This window comes from Cnephaeus nilssonii (genome assembly GCF_951640355.1).
Source record: "Cnephaeus nilssonii genome assembly, chromosome: 7".
NCBI classification, from domain to species: domain Eukaryota; kingdom Metazoa; phylum Chordata; class Mammalia; order Chiroptera; family Vespertilionidae; genus Cnephaeus; species Cnephaeus nilssonii.
The window spans coordinates 19,754,832-19,779,900 of record NC_137078.1 but is presented as its reverse complement, the minus strand read 5'-3'; the positions used below and the strand labels follow the sequence as shown (position 1 = coordinate 19,779,900).

The following is a 25,069-nucleotide window of genomic DNA, read 5'->3' as shown; positions in this document are numbered from 1 at the left end:
TTTCATATGCACTGGAAAACCAAAATTGTGTGTCACTCGCTTTAATACAGTATTCACTTTATTGCGGTGGTCTGGAACCAAACCCGCAATATCTCTGATGTATGCCTATACATGGAACTACAATGTTTTCTTTTGTGTCTGGCTTCTTTCACTCAGAATAGATCGTCAAGGTTCTTCAACCATGTTATTGCTTGCATTACTTCATTCATTTTTATTGCTGAATATTATTCCGTTGTATGGATAAATCACTTTTTTTATTATTCATTCACCAATTAATGAACGTAAGGCTAGTTTCTAGTTGGGGGTTTTATAAAAAACAAAGTTTCCACCTTTTGGCTGCAATAACAATTTGTGTACAAGTTTTCACAGGGACATGTTTTCATTTCTTTCAGGTATATATCTATGAGAACTGCTGGGTCATATAGTAACTTTATGCTTAACCATTTGTGAAACTGTTTTTCAAAACAGCTGCATCATTTTACATTCCCACCAGCAAAATGTGAAGTTCCAATTTCTCTACATCCTCACCAAGACTTTTATTGTCCACCATTTTATATTAGCCATCCTGCTGGATGTGAATTGTTTATCCTTGTGGCTTTTATTTGCATTTCCTTAATGACTAGGGATTTGAACATTTTTTTCATGTTTATTGGTTATTTATTTTCTTAGAGAGAGAAATGTCTATTTAATTCCTTTGCACATTTTTTTAAAATTGGGTTGTTTTTCTTTTATAATTAAGTTGTAAGGGTTCTTTATACATTCTTGACACTAGACCCTTAACAAATGTATGATTTTGCAAATATTTTCTGTCATTCTGTGGGCTGTCTTTTCATTGTCTTGATAATGTCCTTGGAACTACAAAAGATTTTAATTATGATAAAGCATAATTTATCAGTTCTTTTTTGATGAAATCCAATTTATCTATTTTTTTCTTTGGTTGCTTGTGCCATATGTAGGGAACCACTGACTAAACCTAGGTCATGAATACCTATGTATTCTAATTGTTTCAGCTCTTACATTTAGGTCTCTGATCTATTTTAGTTAACATTGAGAGAGAGTTCCAAATTCATTATTTTGCATGTGGGTATTGCCGGGGCTGACCAGCAGACCCTGAGCGACGGATGAATGATTATTCTAACACACGTTTCTGTGACAGAGAGGGCTGAGGCACTACTTGGCTATCGCCTCCAAGTAGCCCTGTTCGCCTGTCTTCTTTGGCTTTTATTGTCATAACAGCTTGAACTAAAATTAATCTTTAGATATAATTAGCAGGATAAACATCCTTGAGAAAGTATATGCTTTTACAAGGTCAGGTCTTTAAAGACTAAACACTGAAATTCTAGAGAAACAGCCCGGGGGATCAGACTTGTTGGGAAAAGTCAAGGTAGGGGCTGCTGCCTTCGGCAAGGTCTCCTCAGAGACCCCCGACCTTTCAGAGAATTCTCCTTACAAACATTCCAACCAAGTCCCGTGCTTCCCCACAGATATCAAGTCGTTCCCAAATGATTTGCTGAAAACACTGTTCTTCCTCCCAACCCCATTAAATTCTCTTAGAAACTTTGTCAGAAATCAAATGACAATAAATGTTACAGTTTATTTCTGGACTCTCAATTCTACTCCATTGATCTGAATGTCTATCCTTATTACCAGTATCACACCATCTTGATTACAGTAGCTTTGTGTTAAGTTTTGAAATCTAGTATAAGCCCACCAACTTTGTTCTTTTCTACACTATTTTGACTAATCTGAGTCCCTTGCATTTCAATGTGAATTTCAGAATTATGTTGTCAATTTCTGCAAAAAAAAAAAAAAAAAAGCAGCAAGAATTCTAAAGGGAATTGCACTGAATCTGTAGATCAATGTAGGGATCTACACTTTTTTTTAATACTTCTCTGTACTTACCAAATTTTTCCACAATGGACACATGTGGTTTTGATAATCAGGAAAATCAGGAGAAATTGATAACTAAATAATAAATACTCTGTAGGCTTATAATATGTTTTAAATAGCCCAAAGCCATTAAGTGGCTTAAATTAATAAAGCCAATTAATATCAACATATACTAAGGAAAACCCTTAACTCTTAGGTTAGTTTTGAGAACCCAATCTAAAAGTTAAAAGAACTCATTTACCCAAGGTGCTGTGCTATACATAGAGATCATGAAAGTGAATTTACCATGAAGGAAATTATAGTCAAGTTCAAAGATGAGAGTCTTAACCTCATAAAGATGAAAGATTGCAAAAGTGGCTACAAGGCATAAAATGACCACAAAGAAAAGTAAGGGAGGTTACTAAAGGTCTTTTGACTAAAAAGAAACTATGGTGAAGGGCTGTCACCACGGAGTTCCCACCATAAAATACCGTAGTGCCCTTGGGATGATTATGAGAAAGCAAAGTCTCCCAGCATGGAAATCTATAAAAACAAGGAACTGAGGATAGCTGTAGGAGTCAGTTTAGGGAGACATAAGAGCATTCAACTAGATCACAAACTCTCTTTCCCAATTTTTTAAATCACTGTAACAACCAAACAATAAAGGGATTCAATTGTAAAGTCAAAATTGAGAACATGATGGCCAGTGAGAGAAACTCCTGTGTAGAGCAGCATGTTAAGACCACTCCCTCCACACTTACCACTGCCCTCCACACCAGTTACACCGCTCGACTCCACATCTCTTTCTTTTTTACCCCCAAATATGGGGCTAAGCAACCCTGAAAAGTATGCTTATTTTCCCCTGTTCTCCCTGGGCATAAGGTGGGCAAGGGTAGGGTGGGGGGTGGGGGGAGCATGTGGATAGTGACACCGTTTCCCACACACAAAAAATCATCATAGAGAATTCCCCTAATATACATATGAAGTTCATCTGCTGGGCAGCCACAAAGAACAAATACCCACTGTGCTTGGTTTGTACAACGGCTACTGTAATGACAGGCTGGGAGGGCAACGTTAAGGGATAAATTGTAGTGTTGATAAGAACTGCTGTAGTGTTCACTACATTAAGGGAAGTTCAACAAGTTGTCCTCTAAGTAAAATGACTAAGTTCTTACATAGCTGTAATTTGGGGAGAGAGGTGGGAGGAAGATGTGGGGGAGGGGGATTTCCATATCACAGTATCCAGATTTAGTAAAATCTAATGCTTCTACAACAGATTCTTTATCAGTGTTAAGAGTCTGAACTAGGAACAATACTAAAAATGCCAGGCAGTTTGAATGGAAGAAACACACACTACATATGTACAGGGTGGGTCAAAAGTAGGTTTACAGTTGTAAGTATGTGAAACTATTTATTCTTATATTTTACTTATTAATTCTTGTATTATTTTCCATATGAACAACTTTAACCTACTTTTGCCCCACCCTGTATTTTGGAAAAAGTACCATTTCTAAAACTCCAGTGGGTATATACCAGGAAAAGCATGACTTAGAAAAAAAAACACAAAGGATATAGTACAGCACCAGATAAAACTACTAATAAAAGATTCACAGGCTATGTTAATTAGACATGGAAATATAATAATAGCTAACTTTGGGACAGGTACTGTGAGGAAATTTTTTGTACATACCATTTAATGACCAAATTGTAATTTAACTAACATCCCTTCACATATGCCTGGTATGTCACACTCCCTTTGTCTAATTAGTAGGGCCTTGGCTTATTCACCGACAGTATTTTATTGTTCTGATCCTATCTAATAAAGAGGAAATATGCTAATATGCTAATTGACTGTCACACCCTCAAAGATGGCAGCGCCCACAGCCACAAGATGGCGGTACACAGTCCCCTCAGCCCCCCAGTCGCCCAGGGCCAGCCTGAGGTGCAAGCAAGCCTCAGATGGCGACTGCCCAGCCGCCCAGGGCTGGCCCGAGGGACAACCAAATGACTGAACAGCAGGCTGCATGGAGCGACCAGGCTGGCAGGGGGGTTAGTGAGGGATGACCAAACGAATGAACAGCAGGCTGCATGGGGCAACCAGGCTGGCAGGGGGGTTAGTGAGGGATGACCAAACGACTGAACAGCAGGCTGCATGGGGCAACCAGGCTGGCAGGGGAGCCATGAGGGGCAAACAGGCTGGTGGGGGTGGGGCAGTAAGAGGCGACCAAGCCAGTGGGGGAGGGGGCAGTTGGGGATGACCAGGCCAGCGGGGGGGGAGGTGTGTGCAGTTGGGGGCAACCAGGTCGGCAGGGGGGGCAGTAAGAGGCGACCAGGCCGGCAGGGGGGGGGGGGGCAATTGAGGGTGACCAGGCCAGCAGAGGGGGGTAGTTGGGGGCAACCAGGCCAGCGGGTGGGGCAGTTAGGGGTGACCAGGCCAGTGGTGGGGGCAGTTAGCAGCAACCAGGCAGGCAGGGAGAGGGCAGCTGGGGGCGACCTGGTGGGCAGTGGGGGGCAGTTAGGAGAGACCAGGCTGGCAGGGGGGGGGCAGTTAGAGGCAATCAGGCTGGCACACAGAGGCAGTGAGGAGCGATCAGGCCGGCAGGCAGGTGAGCGATTAGGAGCCAGCAGTCCAGGATTGTGAGAGGGATGTCCCGGATTGGAGAGGGTGCATGCTGGGCTGAGGGGACCACCCCCCACCCCATGCACAAATTTCATGCACCGGGCCTCTAGTCTTATGATAAACACAAAGCAGAACATTGCAGACATAGTCCATCTCCTGTTACTTTAATAAAACAGCTTTTAGTTCAAGTAACAGAAACCCTGTCTTAGCTTAACCAAAAAGGGCAAAACTATTATAGCTTACAGAAGTGTCTCATAGAACACATGGAAGGAAGCACTTGTACTAGGCCATTGTGAACTGACACCATTCTCTCAGCATTGTGTGTTTCTCTACAAGCTTGCTTCATTTTCTACTAGGCTTCTCTTGCACATAGCTGCTTTCTCCCAGCTCTATATGACTTTTCAGTTCATATCCTCAAAAAAGCAACCTGGAATCTCTGTCCCAACTTGGGTCAAGTGTAAGCCCCAAGACCAATGTGCATTACCTGGGTTAGGTATTGTGAACATGGCTGTAGGGCCTACCCCTAAAAGTTCAAGTGATTTTAGAGATTGGAGAGGAGTGGATAGAAAAAACTCAAGTAAAATGTCTCCTCTACTTTTATTAGGTAACAGGTTCCTGAAGGATGGTCTCCACTAAGGGACTCACACCCCAAAATCCCTGAGCGGGCAGGCAATTCTTTTATTGGATAAAATGTAACCCAAACCTTCAATTTTCTTGGGATCTGCCTCAATTCCTTTAAAATCTCAACACATATGTGACCTTTGATGAATATTCACACGGCAAGAGGTCCTCAACCTCTGTAGCAGAAGAACTACTTAGGGTAGAGGTGGAGATGGCATCAGATGAGAGTCACATGTCCCTTTTAGAGAAAAGGGCACATGTAAATGCAAAGAAAGTTCAAAAGCATTTAATATCCAGCAAAATGACCCCAGTTGGAGACAATGTGGTTACCACATTACAGTCACTCACAAGAAGAATCACTCAGACTGGGTACTCATCTTATTCTACTACAGAGCTTTGAAAAACTACAGATTCCCAGCAACTTCTTCTTGAATTCCCAAATTAATCTCCAGAGATTGTACTTACTCATTTTTTAGTTCCCTAGATGATTCTGATGCACACACAGGTTTGGAAAAGACAAATGGAGTGAAGAAGATACCTGAGTACTTTTGCAGATCAATTACGCGAAGGTTGGCCAAGGAAAAGGACGAAAGGATTAGCAATGGAGCACCAGTGGGGAAGAGATGAAACAACAATTGACCAGATCAACTATTTGAGAAGATTCTACTTCACAAAGGCAGGAAAAGCCACGTTAGTATTAGTAACTGGACAGAGTATATAAAGGGGAGCTGTAAAGACACTGCCCAGATATTGCTGATGGGTGGGGCAATGCTGCAAGAAGATAATGGATGTGCGATGAATGATGCAATAGATGGTCAGAAGTTGGACATAAAGAATATCTTTGTTCCACCCTAACTAGTTTTGCTCAGTGGATAGAGCATTGGCCTGCGGACTAAAGGGTCCTGGGTTCAATTCCAGTCAAGGGCACATGCCCAGATTGCAGGCTCAATCCCCAGTAGAGGGTGTGCAGGAGGCAGCCGATCAATGATTCTCTCTCATTATTGATGTTTCTATCTCTCTCTCCCTCTCCCTTCCTCTCTGAAATCAATGAAAATATATTTTTTTTTAAAAAAAGAAAATCTTTGTTCCAAGTAAAATTGTATTGTCTGGTTAAACAGAATGGTTTATTATAACATTTATGTAGTCAGAGTTCATTCTTTTGTATACTATGAATATAAGAGAAAACAAGTGGAAAGTTACATAATAGAAAATGAAGCATCACATTCTATCTACATGTTATTGGTTATAAGAGATCATTAGCCGAAACCGGTTCGGCTCAGTGGATAGAGCGGCAGCCTGTGGACTGAAAGGTCCCAGGTTCGATTCCAGTCAAGGGCATGTACATTGGTTGCGGGCACATCCTCAGTGGGGGGTGTGCAGGAGGCAGCTGATCGATGTTTCTCTCTCATCGATGTTTCTAACTCTCTATCTCTCTCCCTTCCTCTCTGTAAAAAATCAATAAAATATATTTAAAAAAAAGAGATCATCAAATTAAGGACAGAGGAATATGCAGTGGAGTTTGGGAGGGGGAGAGGCACCACAGACCCAAGGGATAGAATCACCAGTTCGCTCTTACTTTAACGTAAGAATAGACCAACCTAACTTGGACTCTGGGCTTTAATGACTAACTTCTCCCAGGTGTGTATATGCGTCTTTAGGGGACAGCAGGATAGGAGAAATAATACCACTAAATTAAACGCGGGCTACTAAAAGGGACCTGCCTAGTGTACCCTACATGCCTATAGCAGAGAGAACCTCTTATCGAAGTATGGCTCATAAAATTCCTCCCACCCAAACCTAATATGCAGACCAGAAACTCCTTACTTATCCTTATTCTATGAGGCATGTGTCTTATAGCTTGTCTTGGGATTTAGTACGAAAACATGGCAAGAGAGGGAAAAAAAGGAGAAGTGTGGAGGTGTGAGGAAGGACTGTCCACAATTAATCAGAAATTTATGCTGACTGTTAAAATAAGTATTGCAGTTTTTTTATAGTTTAAATTAAGGCAAGTCTGTGCCTTGCTCCAGTCTCAGACCGAATAAGTACTGTATATCAGAAAAATTGGCTTGTAACAGAGGGTATGTATTCTGGGATAAGCAAAGGAGCATTCACTTGTGTATGCCAATAACTAAGAGTTGGCTCAAAAAATGAATTACACTATACGTTGTTTTTCTAGGCAAGATAAATGGGCTGGCAGCAGGAGGGTAGTAATGAACTTGAGTGATGAATCCTCACCATCAACACACCACAAACAGAGGAATAGTTCTAACAGAGTTCATAGTTCACAAAGTGCTCTTACTGGTACATTCAACATTCCATTTAAGCCTCTGAATAAATAGGACTCAGAATCATCCCCAATTTCTAGATAAAATGAAGGCTCAAAAGTGACTCATAACCACTGAAGAAGGCCAGCCAGGCAAAATAAAGCAATCAATTTTAAAATTGTATCCAATTTCTTAGATTTTCATGGTGAAAGTAAGGTAATTAGGGAATGAGAATTTGATTTCATTACTCAAGATTTTTTTAGGTCAAAAGCCTAGATGCAGAATAATCACAAATTCTTATCTTTGTGGAATCATCCCAATGGAGTTTTACATAATCCCACCTTCATGATGGTATCTAAATGGTTAACTAACTGGCACACTATCAATCTCAATTTGTATAAAGCTCTTTCCCATTTTCAATCCTATTACCTTATTTTCATTTTACTCTAAAGGCAGCTAAGGTTCACTTCTAAGACAATATAAGCTAAGTAAAAATAGAGCCATGCTCTTCCAATTCCTACCACAACGCTCCCTCTATTGCTCCCTCTACTGTCCGCTCTTGATGACACACTGGGCAACACCAGAAGATAAGCCTCTGGAGATACCATTACTGAATCCACACAATGTGGAACCATAATACCTCCACATCCAAAACTCTTTTATCCAAAACCTGTAAGACATTTTTAAAGTTGCCTTTTAAAACCTCTCCTCTTCTCAATTTTCTCTTCCCTTTGGTGGTCACAATACTCCCATGGATCCAAATATAACCTCTATTACAAATAACAACCAAATTTTTCATCCATACCTTCTAGCTCCTTCTTTTGATTTTGTATTTATGTACTAGGGACTGTATCCTCTCCCCATCTCTCTAGTGGGCACATTGCCCCTCCCCCTCAGTGCTACAGATTCCACCTTAATAAACCATCTCCCATCTGTTTCCTTCAGTACGTTCCTAGTGTCTTTCTCTATCCTAGATCAAATCCTTATTATCTGTCAACTAGATTATCACCATAACCTTTTACATCTCAGAAGCATGTTGGAACCACACTGCTTGGCCATGAATCCTAACTCAACAACTTACTTGCAATTTGGGAAGGTTAACATCTATGTGTCTCAGTTTCTTCTTCTATCAGAGATAACAGTACCCATGTTCAAAGAGTCAATATGTTAACAAAAAAATTAATACATGTAACACGCTAAAAAGAATGCCTGGCACATAGTAAACACTCATCAAATGTTAGTCACAGTTATTATCTCCTCGGCTCCAGACATGAGGCTACTAACGCTGTTACTGAAAACTAGAGGCCCCTCTGGCTCCAAGAGGACACTCACTTTCCCTTCCTATCAAAGACTGAAGATTACTTTCCTAATATCTGCGGAGCAGAGTGGGCAGGGCAAAGTGGGGCAGACCAGACCTGAGCAAGTGGAGCAGAGCAGAGCTGTCTAGCCAGAGAGGGACCTAACTCCAGGGCCACCTCACAGCCATGCTGTCCTCACAACCATGCTGAATCACAATTGAGTTATTTACAATGAATAATAAAGTTTTCTTCTTACACCATACCCAAAATTGGGGGTTCCTATTGGCACTGAATTGGTGCTAAGAACCATCAGTTGAAAACCCTTTCTTTCAAAACTGTACTGGAGGTGCAATGAGGCAAAATTAAAAGACATACAAATTAAAAACAATAGGTACAACAATCTTCATTTACAGTTCACATGACTCTGGGTTAAAAATCCTGTGGAATTAAAAAAAAATAAATAAAGGAATTCTCTCTGCTTCTTCTCCCCTCCCCAAATCTTACAGAACAGTGAAATTTGACAAGATTGCAGGATATAAAGGCAATACGCAAATACATGAATGCATGACAATGATTTGAATGAATTTAGCAGTTTTGCAGAATACATTGTCAATATACAAAAATCATTTGTTTCTACATATTAGAAAACATTAAAAGAATACCATTTACAATAGCATCAAGAATATGAAACCTTTATAGTTAAATTAGACAAAATTAGTGCAAGAACTAGACTACATATCAAACTGCAAAATGTTGCTAAGATAAATTATTAAAGTCCTTTAAGAAATGGAGATATAATATGGTCATGGACCTCAACATTAAAGGTCAATTCTCTCCAACTTGACCTATAGAGTCAATATATCAATTTTGACAAGCTGATTCTGAAGTTTATAAGGAAATGCAAAGAACCTAAAATAGCCCAAACATTTTGAAATTAGTAACACTATATAATCTACACAGTTGACATAAAAATAGACATATACAGGTCAATGGAACAGAATAGTCCAGAAATAAACCTATACATATAGAGTGAATTGATTTGCAACAATTGCCTTTTCAATAAAAACAGTTGGATATAATTATGTAAAATTAAGAACCCCAATCCTTAACTCAAACCAAACACAAAAATGATCTCAAAGTAGATCGCTGACCTATAGGTAAACCTAAAATATAAAACTCCTTGAAAAAAATTGTAGGAGAAAAATCTTTGTGACCTTGAGATAAATAATTATTTCTTAGATAGGACTCAAAAAAACATTAAATACAAAACAAAACAAAATTGACAAATAAGACTTACAAAACTGGGGAAACATATAAACGAAACTGCTTATTTCAGAGAGTGCCAAGAGCTCTGAAAACTAAGGTTAAATGAGATAGAGTGACTGGCTGGACTACCTATGTGGTCAGTTGATGTGAAAACCTGAACGATGAGAGGAACTGGCCATGTGAAGAGCCAATGGAGAACCCAGGAAAAGTACAAGGTCGGCCTGTTGGTGGACTGTTGAGAGTAATGGGAAGAAGAAAAGATGCATGGAGCAAAGGGCTGCATCACACAGATCCTTGAAGGCCACAGTAAGAAATTTAAGCTGTACTGTATTTAGAGCAGTGGTTCTCAACCTTCCTAATGCCGCCACCCTTTAATACATTTCCTCATGTTGTGGTGACCCCCAACCATAAAATTATTTTCGTTGCTACTTCCTAACTGTAATTTTGCTACTGTTATGAATCGTAATGTAAATATCTGTGTTTTCCGATGGTCTTAGGCGACCCTGCTAGCGGTTCTCAACCTGTGGGTCGCGACAGGAAAACACAGATATTTACATTACGATTCATTAACAGTAGCAAAATTACAGTTAGGAAGTAGCAACGAAAATAATTTTATGGTTGGGGGTCACCACAACATGAGGAACTGTATTAAAGGGTCGCGGCATTAGAAAGGTTGAGAACCACTGATTTAGAGAGAAATGAGAAACCATTGGAGAATAGATTTTAAGCAAGGAGTTGAGGCAGAACAATAAAAAGCTAAGAATATTCCTTGGCAAATGGAATGGGAAAACTGAGACAGACAGTTAAATGGCTAAGCAGTTTACAGCCATCTAGTAAATCGAAAATCCTATCTTCCATAACCAAGGACACTTAAGAGTAAATGATTTACACTTCTCCTCCACAACCAGAGGAGGAGCTGCTGCCCATTAGAGGGTAAAATAGCTTAATCACCCTACTCAGAGAGATACATAGTAGAAATCTAATAATGTCATTTGCCAACCACACCCAAGGACAGATAAAGTTAAAGGAATAAATCTCATTTTGGTACATCAACATAAAGCTGATGAATATTCTATTGAGATCCTCCCCTAAGACCTCCCCTGAACCCCCAGCCTTTAACACCCTCAAGACAAAGGACACAGAATGCTTCCCAAGAGAACAAAGGTACTTTCCCTTCCCCCGTCTTCTTCGCCTTAGGCACCAATCTCTTAAACTCTAAGGGACCTCATGAGACTTGCAACCAAGGGAGCAATGGCAGCAGCTCCTCCAGGCCCCCTTTTCTGACTTTCCACTGAGTTGACAGCAGTCCCACCTTTGCTCACTTCTTTCCCACAACATTTCTAAAGAGCCAAAGCAGTCCCACCTAGTCTCTCCCCTGTTGCTTCTGTGTCCTTAGCCCTCCCTTGTTTCCCTGTCCCCAGCCAGTGTACTCTCAAAATTACCTGGGTTCCTGTTGTGAAATCTTTCCTCCACAAAGTCAAGAACCCACACACTTCAGGCCGGCCCAAGGGAGACGGGCTCCGGGCCCAGGCCCTGTCCATTAACAGGGTGATATTTTTAAGAGTGGCAACTGATCCATCAAAGCAAAAGAAAGAAAACTCTAGATGGCAGGAAAGGAGGAGACTAATTGGAACCAAAATTCTATAAGGACCCATAGAAAAGACCTGAGATGGGAAGAGGGGAGGGGAGGGAAGAAAAAAAGGATGAGTTTAAAGTCCACTTACAGAACTATCTTGCAGGCAGCCCAGTTTACAACACCCAAGAGGGAAATAAGAAAACGCCTCTCTGGAGAGATGGAATATCCAGAGAATAGACCTCCAGACACTTACAATTGGAGATTCCTCTAAAGAAGAAACCCTATCATCCTTCAGTGAGCCTGAAGCAGACACTGAGAATTTATCACTATCTTTTACTACTTTATCCTTAAACATGAACAGAAAACAGATCACTAGACATTTGCAGAAAACCTCCAATCACAAAAAGAATCCAAAGTGAACAAGCAAAAAGAAATATATGATAAAAACAAGAGCAATACAAGGAAGAGAAAAATACTTTATTAAAAACAACAAAACAATTATAACTAATATGTTTATGGAGATAAGATATTACATACATGAAGCAAGAACAGCTGCCATAAAAGGAGTAATCAGAAAACAAGAAAGCTCTAAAATTAAAAATTCGGTAGCTAAAACAAAAAATTAAGAGGTAGAAAATAAAAGCCCAAATATCTTCCAAAAGAAAGGGAGAGGAAGAAGGTAAGGTAGAAAATAAAAGCTTTAGATAAAATTAAACAATCAGCCCAAGAAACCCAACATCCAACCAATGGAAGTTTCAGAAAGGATAAAGAAAACGAAGGGAGAAAATTATCAAAAATATAACAGAAAAATTTTTCAGAAATGCAGAATAAACCTGAATCAAAGGAACCAGAAAAATGAAAAAACATACCTAAGCATATCATTATGATGTTTCAGAATAGCAATAAGGACAAAGGAACAGAAGGTATTACATTTCTCAAAATCAGACCTAGGAAGCTAGAAATCAATGGAGTAATATTTTAAAATTCTGGATGAAATTATTTGCATCATAAGATCTATTCAAATTATTAATCAAGTATAAAGGTAGAAAATAAAATAAATAAAGAGACATTTTCAGGCAGACATTAGCTCAACAATTATTTTCCATGAATTCTTTGTTAGAAAGCTACTGAAAAATGTGCTCCAGCAAAACAAGAGTGTAAACTGAGAAAGATGGTGACATGAGATCTGAAAGCAGTTTCCAGCAGAGAGGGTAAGGGTGAGCAGAGAATAAAAGTTGTTGAGAAGGAAGAAGGGCTTTGGGACTGGGTGGGAGAGTTGGAGGTAGGAACAGGGGAGGAAAGGAACAATTTCTTTGAACATATGGCAAATATTACTAATGGATGTGTGTAAGATTATGGAACCTAGGGGAGGGGGACAAATAATGTGTATATACAAAACAGTAATACAAGGTAAATTAAAAATTCAATTATTAACTTCAAGAAAAATGGAGAATCACGTGCTCTCCCTCTCTTTGCTGGAGCACACCTGGGCCTCTCCTCCCTCTTTCATCCCTCAAGGGATGTATCTCTATCCCTCTTTCTCCTAAGCTCCAAGCGCCCGTCTACTACCTCTGCAATCTTCTAAATAAACTTTCCCTTATAATTGGAGTTCCTGAGAGAGAGAGAGAACCATATAAGAAAGGAAGTGTAGTCAAACTATACTATTTGACCAGCAGGGACAATTTACACAGTCAAAATACAAATTTTGACTATCAAGTTAGCCCAAAATTATCATTATTAATGGGATGCAGGAAAAGAAATTGGGTCTTACCATGGTTAGTAATGTCTAAAACTGCAAAAATCAAGAAATAACTATGAATAAATTATTCAGGAATATGAAAGTAATTAACTAGGGGAAACTGAAACTGAGAATTGAAGGGAACTGCATTTTCCCTAGTACTATTGAGACAGGCCAGTAAGCCAGGACAAGCCAAATAGGGAAACTGAAACAGTTAAACAGCTGTCTGCAGCCATCTAGAAAATCTACATGCCAAGCAGTTTGCAGCCATCTAGCAAATCATGTCTTCCCTAACCAAGGACACTTAAGAGTAAATGATTTGCACTTCTCCCCAACCAGAGGTAAATAGCTTAAATCACCCTACTCAGGGAGACAGAGAGCAGAAATCCAATTAGTGCCATTTGTCAACCACACCCAAGGACAGATGAAGTTAAGAGAATAAACCTCATTTTGGTACATCAGCCTAAATCTGATGAATATTCTATTGAGATCCTCCCCTAAGCGCCCAGCCTTTAAAAACCTCCAGAACGAAGGTCCTAGCACATGCTCTCCCTTCCAGGTGCATGCCAGCATCTTTCCCCACAGGCATGCCTTTCCTAAACTCTAAGGGACCCCATGAGGCTTGCAACCAGGGCAACAATGGGCAGTGGCAGTTCATCCCAGGCAAACCCCTGACTGTCCCCAAGGCCCCCTTTTCTCTGACTTCTTAGTGAGTCAAAGCACCCCAGCCTAGGCTCATTTCCCCAGTCCCCCTTGTTTCATTGTCCCGGCTTTAATAAACGTCCTCTAAAACAGCAGTTACCAACCTTTCGGACCTCATGGACTACCAGTGGTCCGCAGACCACCAGTTGGCGACCGCTGCTCTAAAATTCACCTGGACTCATGTGAAATTTTTCCTGCGTGAACTCAAGAACCCCACACTACCTGCTGGCCCTAGGCAGACCCACTCAGGGCCAGTTCCCCTCTCCAGTAACACTACTGACTTTTTAACTTGATTTCTTTTGTTCAAACCTTTTTAAAAATACATATATATTTATTTATTTCAGAGAAGGGAGAGGGAGAGATAGAAACATCAATGATGAGAGAATCATTCGTTGGCTTCCTCCTGCATGCCCACCACTGGGGATAGAGCCCACAACCTGGGCAGGGCATGTGTCCTGTCTGGGAATCGAACTGTGGCCTCCTGGTTCATAGGTCAATGCTCAACCACTGAGCCACGCCAGCGGGCTTGTTCAAAACTTTTGAGAAAATGTTTTCTGAATAAAAATATCTGACCAGCATGTGAAAAGTAGGTTATATAGAAAAGAGGGAGTGGAAAAACACTAGTTAGGAAACCAAGACAAGCCAAAAATTAAGGTGGTGGTGATGGTAGACATGGAGAAGAAAACATATCAGATTTTTTTTAATCTATTACACTTTTGATTGACAATGATACTAGCTTAACTTTTACCTGTAACTCCCCTCCAAACAGAGAGACTTCTTTTAAGAGGAAGGAGTTCCTTACACAAAATGCTTTGTGTTCACATAAATCTGTACTATTCAGAACAAAACCTGTTTTGCTGGCAGAGATTGTGGGTTCGCAGGGTCATTTAAGCTTTCATTAAACTAGAAAGCAGAGTCTTTATGTCTACAAATTAATTGTTCCACAAATTCGGCAAAGTTCATGATGACATCTAGGATATTTTCACCAAATCGTAGACATAAATATGGAAATCATCATCAAACTTGATTAAATAGACAGATGGTTTGGCTTCTACTTGATGAAATGACCACGCCAGTCCTTTTAGAGCCATCTTCTTTGGCATATTCCACTTGTTTGCCTACAAGGCTGTCCACAACTTCTCCTGGTTCCCTTTCTGCTGAAGGTGAATCATTAGAATCAGGCATAATGCGAAGGTCACCTTCTTTATAATCATCTAAGAGCTGGTACATGTACAAGACAGGGTCTTTCTCACAGGTGATGTAAAACCATGTGTTCATTATAGGGGCACGTGCTAAGATCATTCCCCTCCATTCGTCTTTAGAGCCATCCTTGGTCTCAAACATGTGCTCTACAGCTTTGCCAATCATTGTGTCAGCTAAGTGTACATCACTGACTCGAGATGTTGCCACTCTATCAGCGAGGACATCCAGTGCAGAAACTCATCTTTATTAAGTTCTAGTCCATAAACACAGTCAAATCCATCTTATTTTATAAGATACAGAAGGGTTTGTAGGTCCAAAACAGTTCCTTTCCACGGGGTGACAGGGCCACTGCCCTCCTTCCACCCATGCTGAATCCTGCAGCCTACGATGTTCTGCCGAGGCTGGGACATGGGCTTACTCGGCCCCGCGCTGCTCCAGTGTTTTTTGTGGGACGTCCTTTTCTTCATCTTGCTTGCAGATACACCAGCATGGCCTGCATCAGCTCTGGACCGCTGGCCAGGTGTCTTCCCGAATGGGGTCTTCATTCATCTGCATTTAAGTGAGCAGCAAAGCTGCTGAACTAGGGTGGAAATTCAATATGCTCCAATCTGAAACTGTGCATAGAATTTCAATGTTCTTGTTAATCCATCATCGACGTGCCCCTTTTACAAATTCAGCAAAAATACACGAAATCAGAAGCACTCTGTTGGCCACTGAGGCTGCTGTTCTCAGCCCGCGGGCCCCGCCGTCCTGCACCGTGCTCCTGACCCATATCAGATTTTTTAAAAAGATAAAATTGGACTACCAGATGGAGTGGCTGTTTGTAAGGGAAGATGGATAGAAAGTAAGTAAATAAAAGGTAAAACCTAGATTTACACCCAAATCCTTGGCTGCCGGTAACATCTGAGATGGACAGGAGGGACAGGTGGTATAAATCAAGAGTTCTGTTTTAGATATACAGATGCTCCTCGACTTACAATGGGGTTATGCAAACACACACACATACACACACAAACATCACAAGTTGAAAATGCATTTAATAAACTAAACCTACCAAACATCATAGCTTAGCCTAGCCTACCTTAAATGTGATCAAGGGTAATTGCCTTCCTATTCTCACCAGTAACAGGAGACACAAATGGGCGTTTTGTAGAAATGACGGGATGTCAAAACACAATATCCAAAAAACGCAACACAGTACACTTGTAGAGTACCAGTGGTGTTTACCCTTGTGATCAGCTTTTACACTCATGCTCTTGTGGCTGACTGGGAGCTTCAGCTCACTGTGCTGCCCAACTTTACAAGAGTATACAACTGCATATTGCTAGCCCAGGAAGAGATCAAAATTCAAAATCTAAAATACAGTCTCTACTGAATGCATATGGCTTTTGCACCACTGTAAATGCAAAAAGTCAAAAAATCCTAAATTGAACCATCATTGTAAGTTAGGGACCACCTGTATTACATTTGAGATGCTTATTAGATCTCCAAGTGGGGATATTAAAAAAATAAAAAACATTTTCCTGGACAGGCAGCTCAGTTGATCAGACCATGATCCTGATATGCCAAGGCTGTGGGTTTGATTCCCGGTCAGGGCACATACTAGAAGCAACCAATGAATACATAAATAAGCAGAACAATAAATCAATTTTCTCTCTCTCTCTTAAAGGAAAAAAAAGAAAAAAGTTTAATGCACATGCCTGGGATGGAGGAGAGAAGTGAAAGCTGAAGTTATTAATTTTAGTCATTAGTTAGAGTTAGTTTATATTTAAGTCTCTAGGACTAGATAATCGATAATAATAATAACATAATATGCAAATCGACCGCATGGCCGAACAGCGAAACAATTTTCTGGACAAAACCAGGGCTGCAAGGGCCGAGGCAGCCGGGGCTACAAAGGCCTACTCTTGCACAAATTTTATGCATAGGGCCTCTAGTATATTATATAGATAGAGAACGAAAGGAAAGAAATTGGAAACAGAAATATGTTTGCATTACAACATAGTATATTATAGAAATATAATACAAAATACCATGCATCTCATGGAGAAAGGGCAATAAATTTTTATTTCATAGAGAGATGACAGGTAGATAGATGTATATATAAATTGATGGATATATATACATACATATATATAATTTACATACTTATGAATGTACTGGGAATAACATAAAATGTATTTCCTATCGTAAGTTGTGATAAAGAAAAAATTAAAAATTCTACAGGATGAGAAGCCAGGAAAAGACAAATAATTAGCCACAAAGGTAGAAAGAACACCATGAAAGTATATGTACAAAGCCAAGAGAAATGTTTCATGGAAAGAATGCTCACTTGTGTAAAAGGTTGAGTACAATTGGGACTAATAAGCGACCACAGACTTGGCAATATGGAAGCCATTTGTTACTGACCTTGACAAAGGCACTCCAGTGAATGGTGAGAGTGCAAAACATTTTAGAATGAATGAGAGACTGACAAAGTAGACACAATCAATAGAGACAGAAGGAAAACCTCCCCAGGAATTTGAAATTTGAAAATCAATTCACTAGGTAAAAGAGACCAATCAGAGTTCTAAAATAAACTTGCTATGATTTCCATGGGGCAGACCTGTGTCACAGATGCCTAACCCCCAAAGTCAACGGTATTTCTGTATTTGGAGATAGAGCCTTTATAGAGTTAATTAAGGTGAAATAAATTAATAAGGATGGGACCCTAATCCAATATAACTGTTGTCCTTATTAGAGAAGATTAGGACACAGACACACAGAGAAAAGACCATGTGAGGACACAGGGAGGAGGCAGCCATCTATAAGCCAAGGAGAGAGGCCTCAGAAGAAACTAACCCTACTGACGCCTTGATCTCAGATTTCTGGCCTCTAGAACTGTGAGAAAATAAATTTCTGTTGTTTAATCTCTGTGGTATTTTGTTATGGCAGCCCTAGCAAACTAATACAAGGCCTTAGTTTCTCCCTCAAGTCTGGGTGGATCCTCCCCTCCTCTCCACAAGCCCCAGGCCCACCCTAGTCAAAACACAAAGCTACCGCATTGTGGTAGGCAGTTAGATAAACATGAGCAGAGCAAGGATGATGGGCCAGGTACAGAAGGTCAGCGGGACGGAAAGCCCTGGGTGCCTAGCAATGGACAATTGTAAGGTGGTATCTCCCCTCCCCAAACCCCCAGAGTGGCCTTTCCTCCCCTAGCATATCACTGGTCATGCAGTTTGGACCCTCTGACCTTTGCACCCTAGAGATAACATCTAGACCTCAGTTGTATTTCAGCTTGAGGCCCAGATAAGCAACAAAACCAGCCAGAGCTATACTCAGGACCAGCTGCATTGAATAATGACCCCCTCCCCTAATGCCAGCCAATTAATCAATGGAGACCACAACCCTAAAAGGACAACCTAGAAAACTGCTGAATATTCTATTGAGATATTCTCCTGGGGCCTCCCCTAAAATTTCCACCCTTAAAACCCTTAGGAGGGAGGACCTAGCTTGCTCTCCCTCCTGGGAGCCAGCCTGGCCTTTCCCTTTCCTTTTCCCCTCCCTCACCTCCCCCCACATAGACACACAAGGCGACCATCAGCTTCCTCACTCCCAAGCTCCAAGGGCCCTTCCTTTACCTCTATAACCACCTCTGTGATTTTATAAATAAATGTTCTATTACAGTTTGAGTCTTGGCTCTGAATTCTTTCCTAGCCAGAACTCAAGTACTGAGATTGCTGAACCCAGGTCCAGTCTGACCCCATGGGTCTAACATCCAGTGCTATTTCTGCCACCTACACCACCATCATTAGTTCTTCCAACAGAAAATCTTGGATTACTTCTCCAAAGTCAAATAGCTACTGAGAGCTGAGAGTGTTACCAGGAAGAGGACCTGGCCCTGAGTGGGTCTGCCTAGGGCCAGCTGGGAGTGTGTGGGTTCTGGACTTTGTGCAGGAAAAAATTCACAATACAAGTCCAGGTGAATTTTAGAGAATGTTTATTATAACTGGGGACAATGAAACAAGGAAGGGCTGGGGAAATGAGACTGCTTTGGCTCACTTAAGAAGTCAGAGAAAAGGGGATCTGAGACAGAGTCAGGGGGTTTGCCCAGGATGAACTGCCACTGCCCATTGATGCCCTGGTTGCAAGCCTTAGAGTTTAGGAGGTGCATGCCTGTGTAGCAAGAGGAGGGGGAGGGGAGGCAAAATGCAAGGGATTCTCGTGGAGGGAGAGAATGCACTGGACCTTCATTTTGAGGGGTTTTAAAAAGGCTGGGTGTTTTGGGCCAAGGAGACCACAGACTGTGACCCAGAGCAACCTGCGCCCACTCCACACTGGGGAGGGGCAACCTGGAACAACACAGCTCACGCTTCACTCTGCCCACAGGAAAGCAAGGACTGTGTGACCCAGAGCAACCCATGCACGATCCACCCTGGGCCCAGGGACTTGCTGCTTGGGCTACCCGGAGCAACCTAGCACACGTCCCACTCCGGGCCACAGGAGAGCGCTGCCAGGGCAGTCCAGAGCAACAGTGTGCCCAGCCAGGGGCAACAGGACCATGCTGCAAGCATGCTGCCAGAGGGACTTAGGGCGCCACCCTGCCACAAGTGCTGGGCTACACAGCAAATTGCATGCCAGAGGGCTCTGGGTCCTCACAGAGAGTCGCATATGAGAGGAACTGTGCACGCGCTCCCACCACCCCGAGCATCTGAAGCAGACAACTGAGGGACCAGATCCATGGGAGAAAGAGATACAACTCAGAGCAGAGACAATAAAGCCTCTGGGCTAACGATTTCTGGACCATTGGCCAGACAGGGTCTTCAACCTCTCAAACCTCAAGCAGGGTGCCCAGGGCCAGAAAGAGACAGCAAAAATGAGGAGACAAAAAAACAACAACAATCCCCCAAGGAAAGAAAAGGAGGAATCACCAGAAAGGGAACTAAATGAAAATGGAGGCAAGCAATATGTCAGAGAAAGTATTCACAGTAAGGGTCATAAAGTTCCTAAACTGGCTGGATGAGAAAATCAACCACATATGTAAAAATCAAGAGGAAATGAAGAATGATATAGTGGCAATAAAAAACACAATGGAAGGTTACAACAGTAGACTAGAAGAAGCAGAGGACCAAATCAGCGAGTTAGAAGACAGGGCAGAAAAACACACTCAATGTGAACAGCAAATAGGAAAAAAAAAAAAAAATTAAAAGCAGGAGGAAAGTTTAAGGGAGATTTGGGACAACATGAAACGAAGCAACATATGCATAATAGGTGTGCCAGAAGGTAAAAAAGAGGAGCAAGGAATAGAAAACCTATTTGAATAAATAATGACAGAAAATTTACCTGACTTGGGGAAGAAAAGTCACACAAGCACAGAGAGCCCCAAACAAGATGAACCCAAAGGACCCACACCAAGACACGATATTACAATGGCAAATGTTAATGGCAAAGAAAGAATCTTAAGGGCTGCAAGAGACAGAAAGTTACCTACAAGGGATCTCCCATTACACTATCAAATGATTTCTCAACAGAAGCACATGAGGTCAGAAGGGGATGGAATGAAGTATACAAAGTAATACAAAGCAAGGGACTGAATCCAAGAATACTCTATATCCAGCAAGGCTATGAATCAAAATTGAAGATGAAATCAGGAGCTTCGCACACAAATAAAGTCTAAGGGAATTTATTACCACCAACCCAGCAATGCAAGAAATGCTAAAGAGACTGTTGTAAAAAGAAGAAATAGAAAGGGAAGAAGGAACACAGGTTTGAAGAATAAAAATGGGAACAAACAAGTACCTATCAATAATAACCTTAAATGTAAATGGATTAAAAACTCCAATCAAAAGACAAAAGATGGTTGAATAGATAAGATAAAAAGGGATCATTCCTCAGCACAATAAAAGCCTTATATGACAAACTATAGCCAACATCATACTCAACAGGCAAATACTAAAACCATTTCCCCTAAGAACAGGAACAAACAGGGATGCCCACTTTCACCACTCCTGTTCTACATAGTACTGGAAGTGCTAGCCATAGCAATCAGATAAGAAGAAGAAACAAAAGGTATCCAAATTGGAAAAGAAGACCTAAAACTGTCATTATTCTCAGGTGACATGATATTGTACATAAAAAAAAAAAAACCCTAAAGACTCCATCAAAAAACTACTAGATTAAATAAATGAATTCGGCAACATAGGAGGATACAAAATTAACACCCAGAAATCTATGGCATTTTTATATACCAATAATGAACTCACAGAAAGAGAAACTAAAAAAATAATCCCATTTACCATTGCACCAAAAAAATTAAGATACCTAGGAATAAACTTAACTAAGAAGGTAAAACACCTGTACTCTGAAAACTACAGGACACTGAAAAAAGAGAGGAAGATATAAACAAGTTGAAGAATATACCATGTTCATGGATTGGTAGAATCAACATCATTAAAATGTCCACACTACCCAAAGCAATCTATAGATTCAATGCAATTCCCATTAAAATACCAATGGCATATTTCACAGACCTAGAACAAACTCTCCGAAAATTCATCTGGAATAAAAAAAGATAGCTGCACCAATCTTAAGAAAGAAAAACAAAGTTGGAGGGATAACAATACCAGATATCAAGCTACATTACAAAGCCACTGCTCAAAACTGCCTGGTACTGACAAAAGAACAGACATATAGACCAATGGACCAGAACAGAGAAACCAGAAATTGACCCAAGCCATTATGCTCAATTAATATTTGACAAAGGAGGCAAGAGCATACAATGGAGTCAAGACAGTCTCTTCAATAAATGGTGTTGGGAAAATTGAACAGATACATGCAAAAAAATGAAACTAGACCATCAACTTACACCATACACAAAAGTAAACTCAAAATGGATAAAAGATTTAAAGGTAAGACGGAAAACCATTAAAGTCTTAGAAGAATCCATAGGCAGCAAAATATCAAACATATGTTGTAGCAATTTCTTTACCACTACAGCTCCAAGGACAATGGAAACTAAGGAGAAAATAAACAAATAGGACTACATAAAAATAAAAAGCTTCCGCACTATAAAAGAAACCATCAACAAAACAACAAGAGAGCCCACTGCATGGGAAAACATATTGCCAAAGTTATATCTGATAAGGGTTTAATCTCCAAAATTTATAGGGAACTCCTACATCTTAACAAAAGTAAGATAAACAACCCAATCAAAAAATGGGCAAAGGACCTAAACAGACACTTTTCGAAAAAGGTCATACAGAAGTCCAAGGGACATATGAAAACCTGCACAAAGTCACTAATCATACAAGAGATACAAATCAAAACGACAATGTGATACCATCTCACACCTGTCAGAATGGCTATCATCAACAAATCAACAAACGACAAGTGCTGGTGAGGATGTGGAGAAAAAGGAGCCCTTGTGCACTGCTGGTGGAAATGCAGACTGGTGCAGCCACTGTTGTAAACAGTATGGAGTTTCCTCAAAAAATTAAAAAAGGAACTCTCATTTGACCCAATAATCCCACTTCTAGGAATACATCCCAAAAAATCAGAAACACCAATCAGAAAGAATATTTACACCATTATGTTCATAGCAGCACAATTTACAATAGCTAAGATTTGGAAACAGCCTAAGTGCCCATCAGCAGATGAGTGGATTAAAAAACTGTGGTACTGCCCTGGCTGGTTTGGCTCAAAGGGTCCCAGGTTCAATTCTTGCCAAGGGCACATGCTGGGTTGCATGCTCGATCCCCGGTAGGGGTCGTGCAGGAGGCAGCCAGTCAATGATTCTCTCTCATCATTGATGTTGCTTATCTCTCTCTCCCTCTCCCTTCCTCTCTAAAATCAATAAAATATATATATTTTTAAAAAACTATGGTACATCTATACAATGGAATACTACGCTGCTATAAAAAAGGACCGTTTACCATTTGCAATAGCATGGATGGAACTGGAGAGCATTATGCTAAGCGAAATAAGCCAGTCAGAGAAAAATAAATATCACGTGATGGAACTCATTTGTGGAATATAATGAACAACATAAACTGATTAACAAAAACAAATAGATCCAGAGACAAAGAAGCATCGAATAGACCTTTGAACTTCAGAAGGGAGGTGGGGAAGAGGGAGAGGAGGTGTAAGAGATCAACCAAAGGACTTGTATGCATGCATATAAGCATAACCCTTGGACACAGAGAGTAAGGGGGTGAGGGCATGTGTTGGGGGGTGGGAACAGCCGGGGAGAGGTCAATGTGGGGAAAAGGAGACATATGTAATACTTTAAACAATAAATAATTTTTAAAAATAAAATAAAAAATAATTTAAATTAAAAAAAGAAAAAGCTGGGTGTTTAGGGACAATCTTAGGGGAGGGTCTCAATAGAATATTCATCAGATTAATGCTGATGTACCAAAATGAGGTTTATTCTCTTAACTTCATCTGTCCTTGGGTGTGGTTGGCAAATAGCACTAATTGGATTTCCACTATCTGTCTCCCTGAGTAGGGTGATTTAAGCTATTTACCCTCTGTTTGGGGAATAGAAGTGCAAACTACTCTTAAGTGTCCTTGGTTTAGGGAAGACATGATCTGCTAGATGTCTACATACTGCTTGGCATCAAGATTTTTTAACTATCTGTCTCAGTTTCCCTATTTCACTTGTCCTGGGCTTACTAGTCTGTCTCAAGAGAAAGTCTGATATTTGTAGCAATTAGGAATTTTAATGTCCCAAAGGCAAGTTTGGCAAATATTCTACCAAGGGTGTTGTCACGTATCACACAGTCTATACGTTTCACTGCCATCTCCAGGTAGCCTGCATCTTCAAATTAGAAAAGAAAGTATATGCTTTCTTCCTTCTTCATATCCAAATAACAAAGGTCTGGTTTTCCTTACTTCAAGTATCCTAAACACCTCCAACTAGCCCAAAATCTTGACTTCAAAAGCAGGAAATTAAGAAAGTCTTTTCAATTGTTTTATCATCAGAAAAGAAAGGCTGTAAGTTAGAAACTTTACTCTGGTGCCTTAGTAAAGCAAGAAAATTAAAAATTATACATACAAGTATGCACAAACACATCCATATCCTCTCCAAACCCAACTCAGTTAGTACATTTTTCATGTAATGAATACACCCTATAGTATTTATTTTGAATTCTGACCAATTACTGCATTAATCTGAACCCATACTTCAATGCAATTATGAAAAAATAAACTCGATGACATTGAAATACTTCCCAAATTTTCACAGTTGTCGAGCCACTCTGCTAAGATATTTGTGGTTATCAATTACTGTGTATAAAAAAAACACTCAAAAAGATCTAAAACTGAGCTAACAGTACCTTGAGAAGAAAGTTTTATGTCCAAGTCCTTCCAAGAAGGAAAAAAACTCAACAGCAAACAAAATAGCACCATTATTACAGAACTAAGAGTTGGGTTACCCGACCCTGGGAGTTTAATATAGCCAGTGTTTTTAAGTTCTGCCTAGTCTCAACATTTCTGTTTGGAATTTAGTTTAAGCCTGCACTCCGAGTAAACAAACAATTTCTCCTGTGCTTCAAAGCCAACTCTGATCCTATTCCTGATTGAATGTAGGTAGTGGAACCTCTCTTAATCTTTAGGGTCAGAATCTGTTAAAAAAAAAAAAGAAAAAGAAAGAAAGAAAGAAAAAGGAGTAACCAATCACTTCACCTTCGAATACAGGCCAAGGTTAAAATCTGGGCAGAGTGTGGTAAGAATGGCAATCAAGAGCCGACGCTGCCGGTGAAGCAATATCTGGTTTAACCCCGAGTGAAGATGCCCAGACCGGGGTCCGGTTCTCTCCCTCTCCAGGATGCCAGCGGCTGTCCTAGGTCAGGGGCACATCTCCGCGGAGCTCACTCCTGAGAGGTAATCGGACAACACATGATTTTCAGACACTTGTTCATTCACGCCTTAATT

The 25,069-nt window shown here is 40.5% G+C and overlaps 1 protein-coding gene and 1 pseudogene across 2 annotated transcripts in view; both read right to left on the bottom strand.

The window, feature by feature from the left end:
• SMIM13 (small integral membrane protein 13) overlaps positions 1-25,069 on the bottom strand; it is a 31,644-nt gene that overhangs the window by 5,909 nt on the left and 666 nt on the right. The gene's annotated exons all lie outside the window — the stretch shown is intronic.
• On the bottom strand, positions 14,570-17,053 carry LOC307103883 (spindlin-1-like; annotated as a pseudogene). The gene has a single exon. The product of its transcript is annotated as a spindlin-1-like (transcript).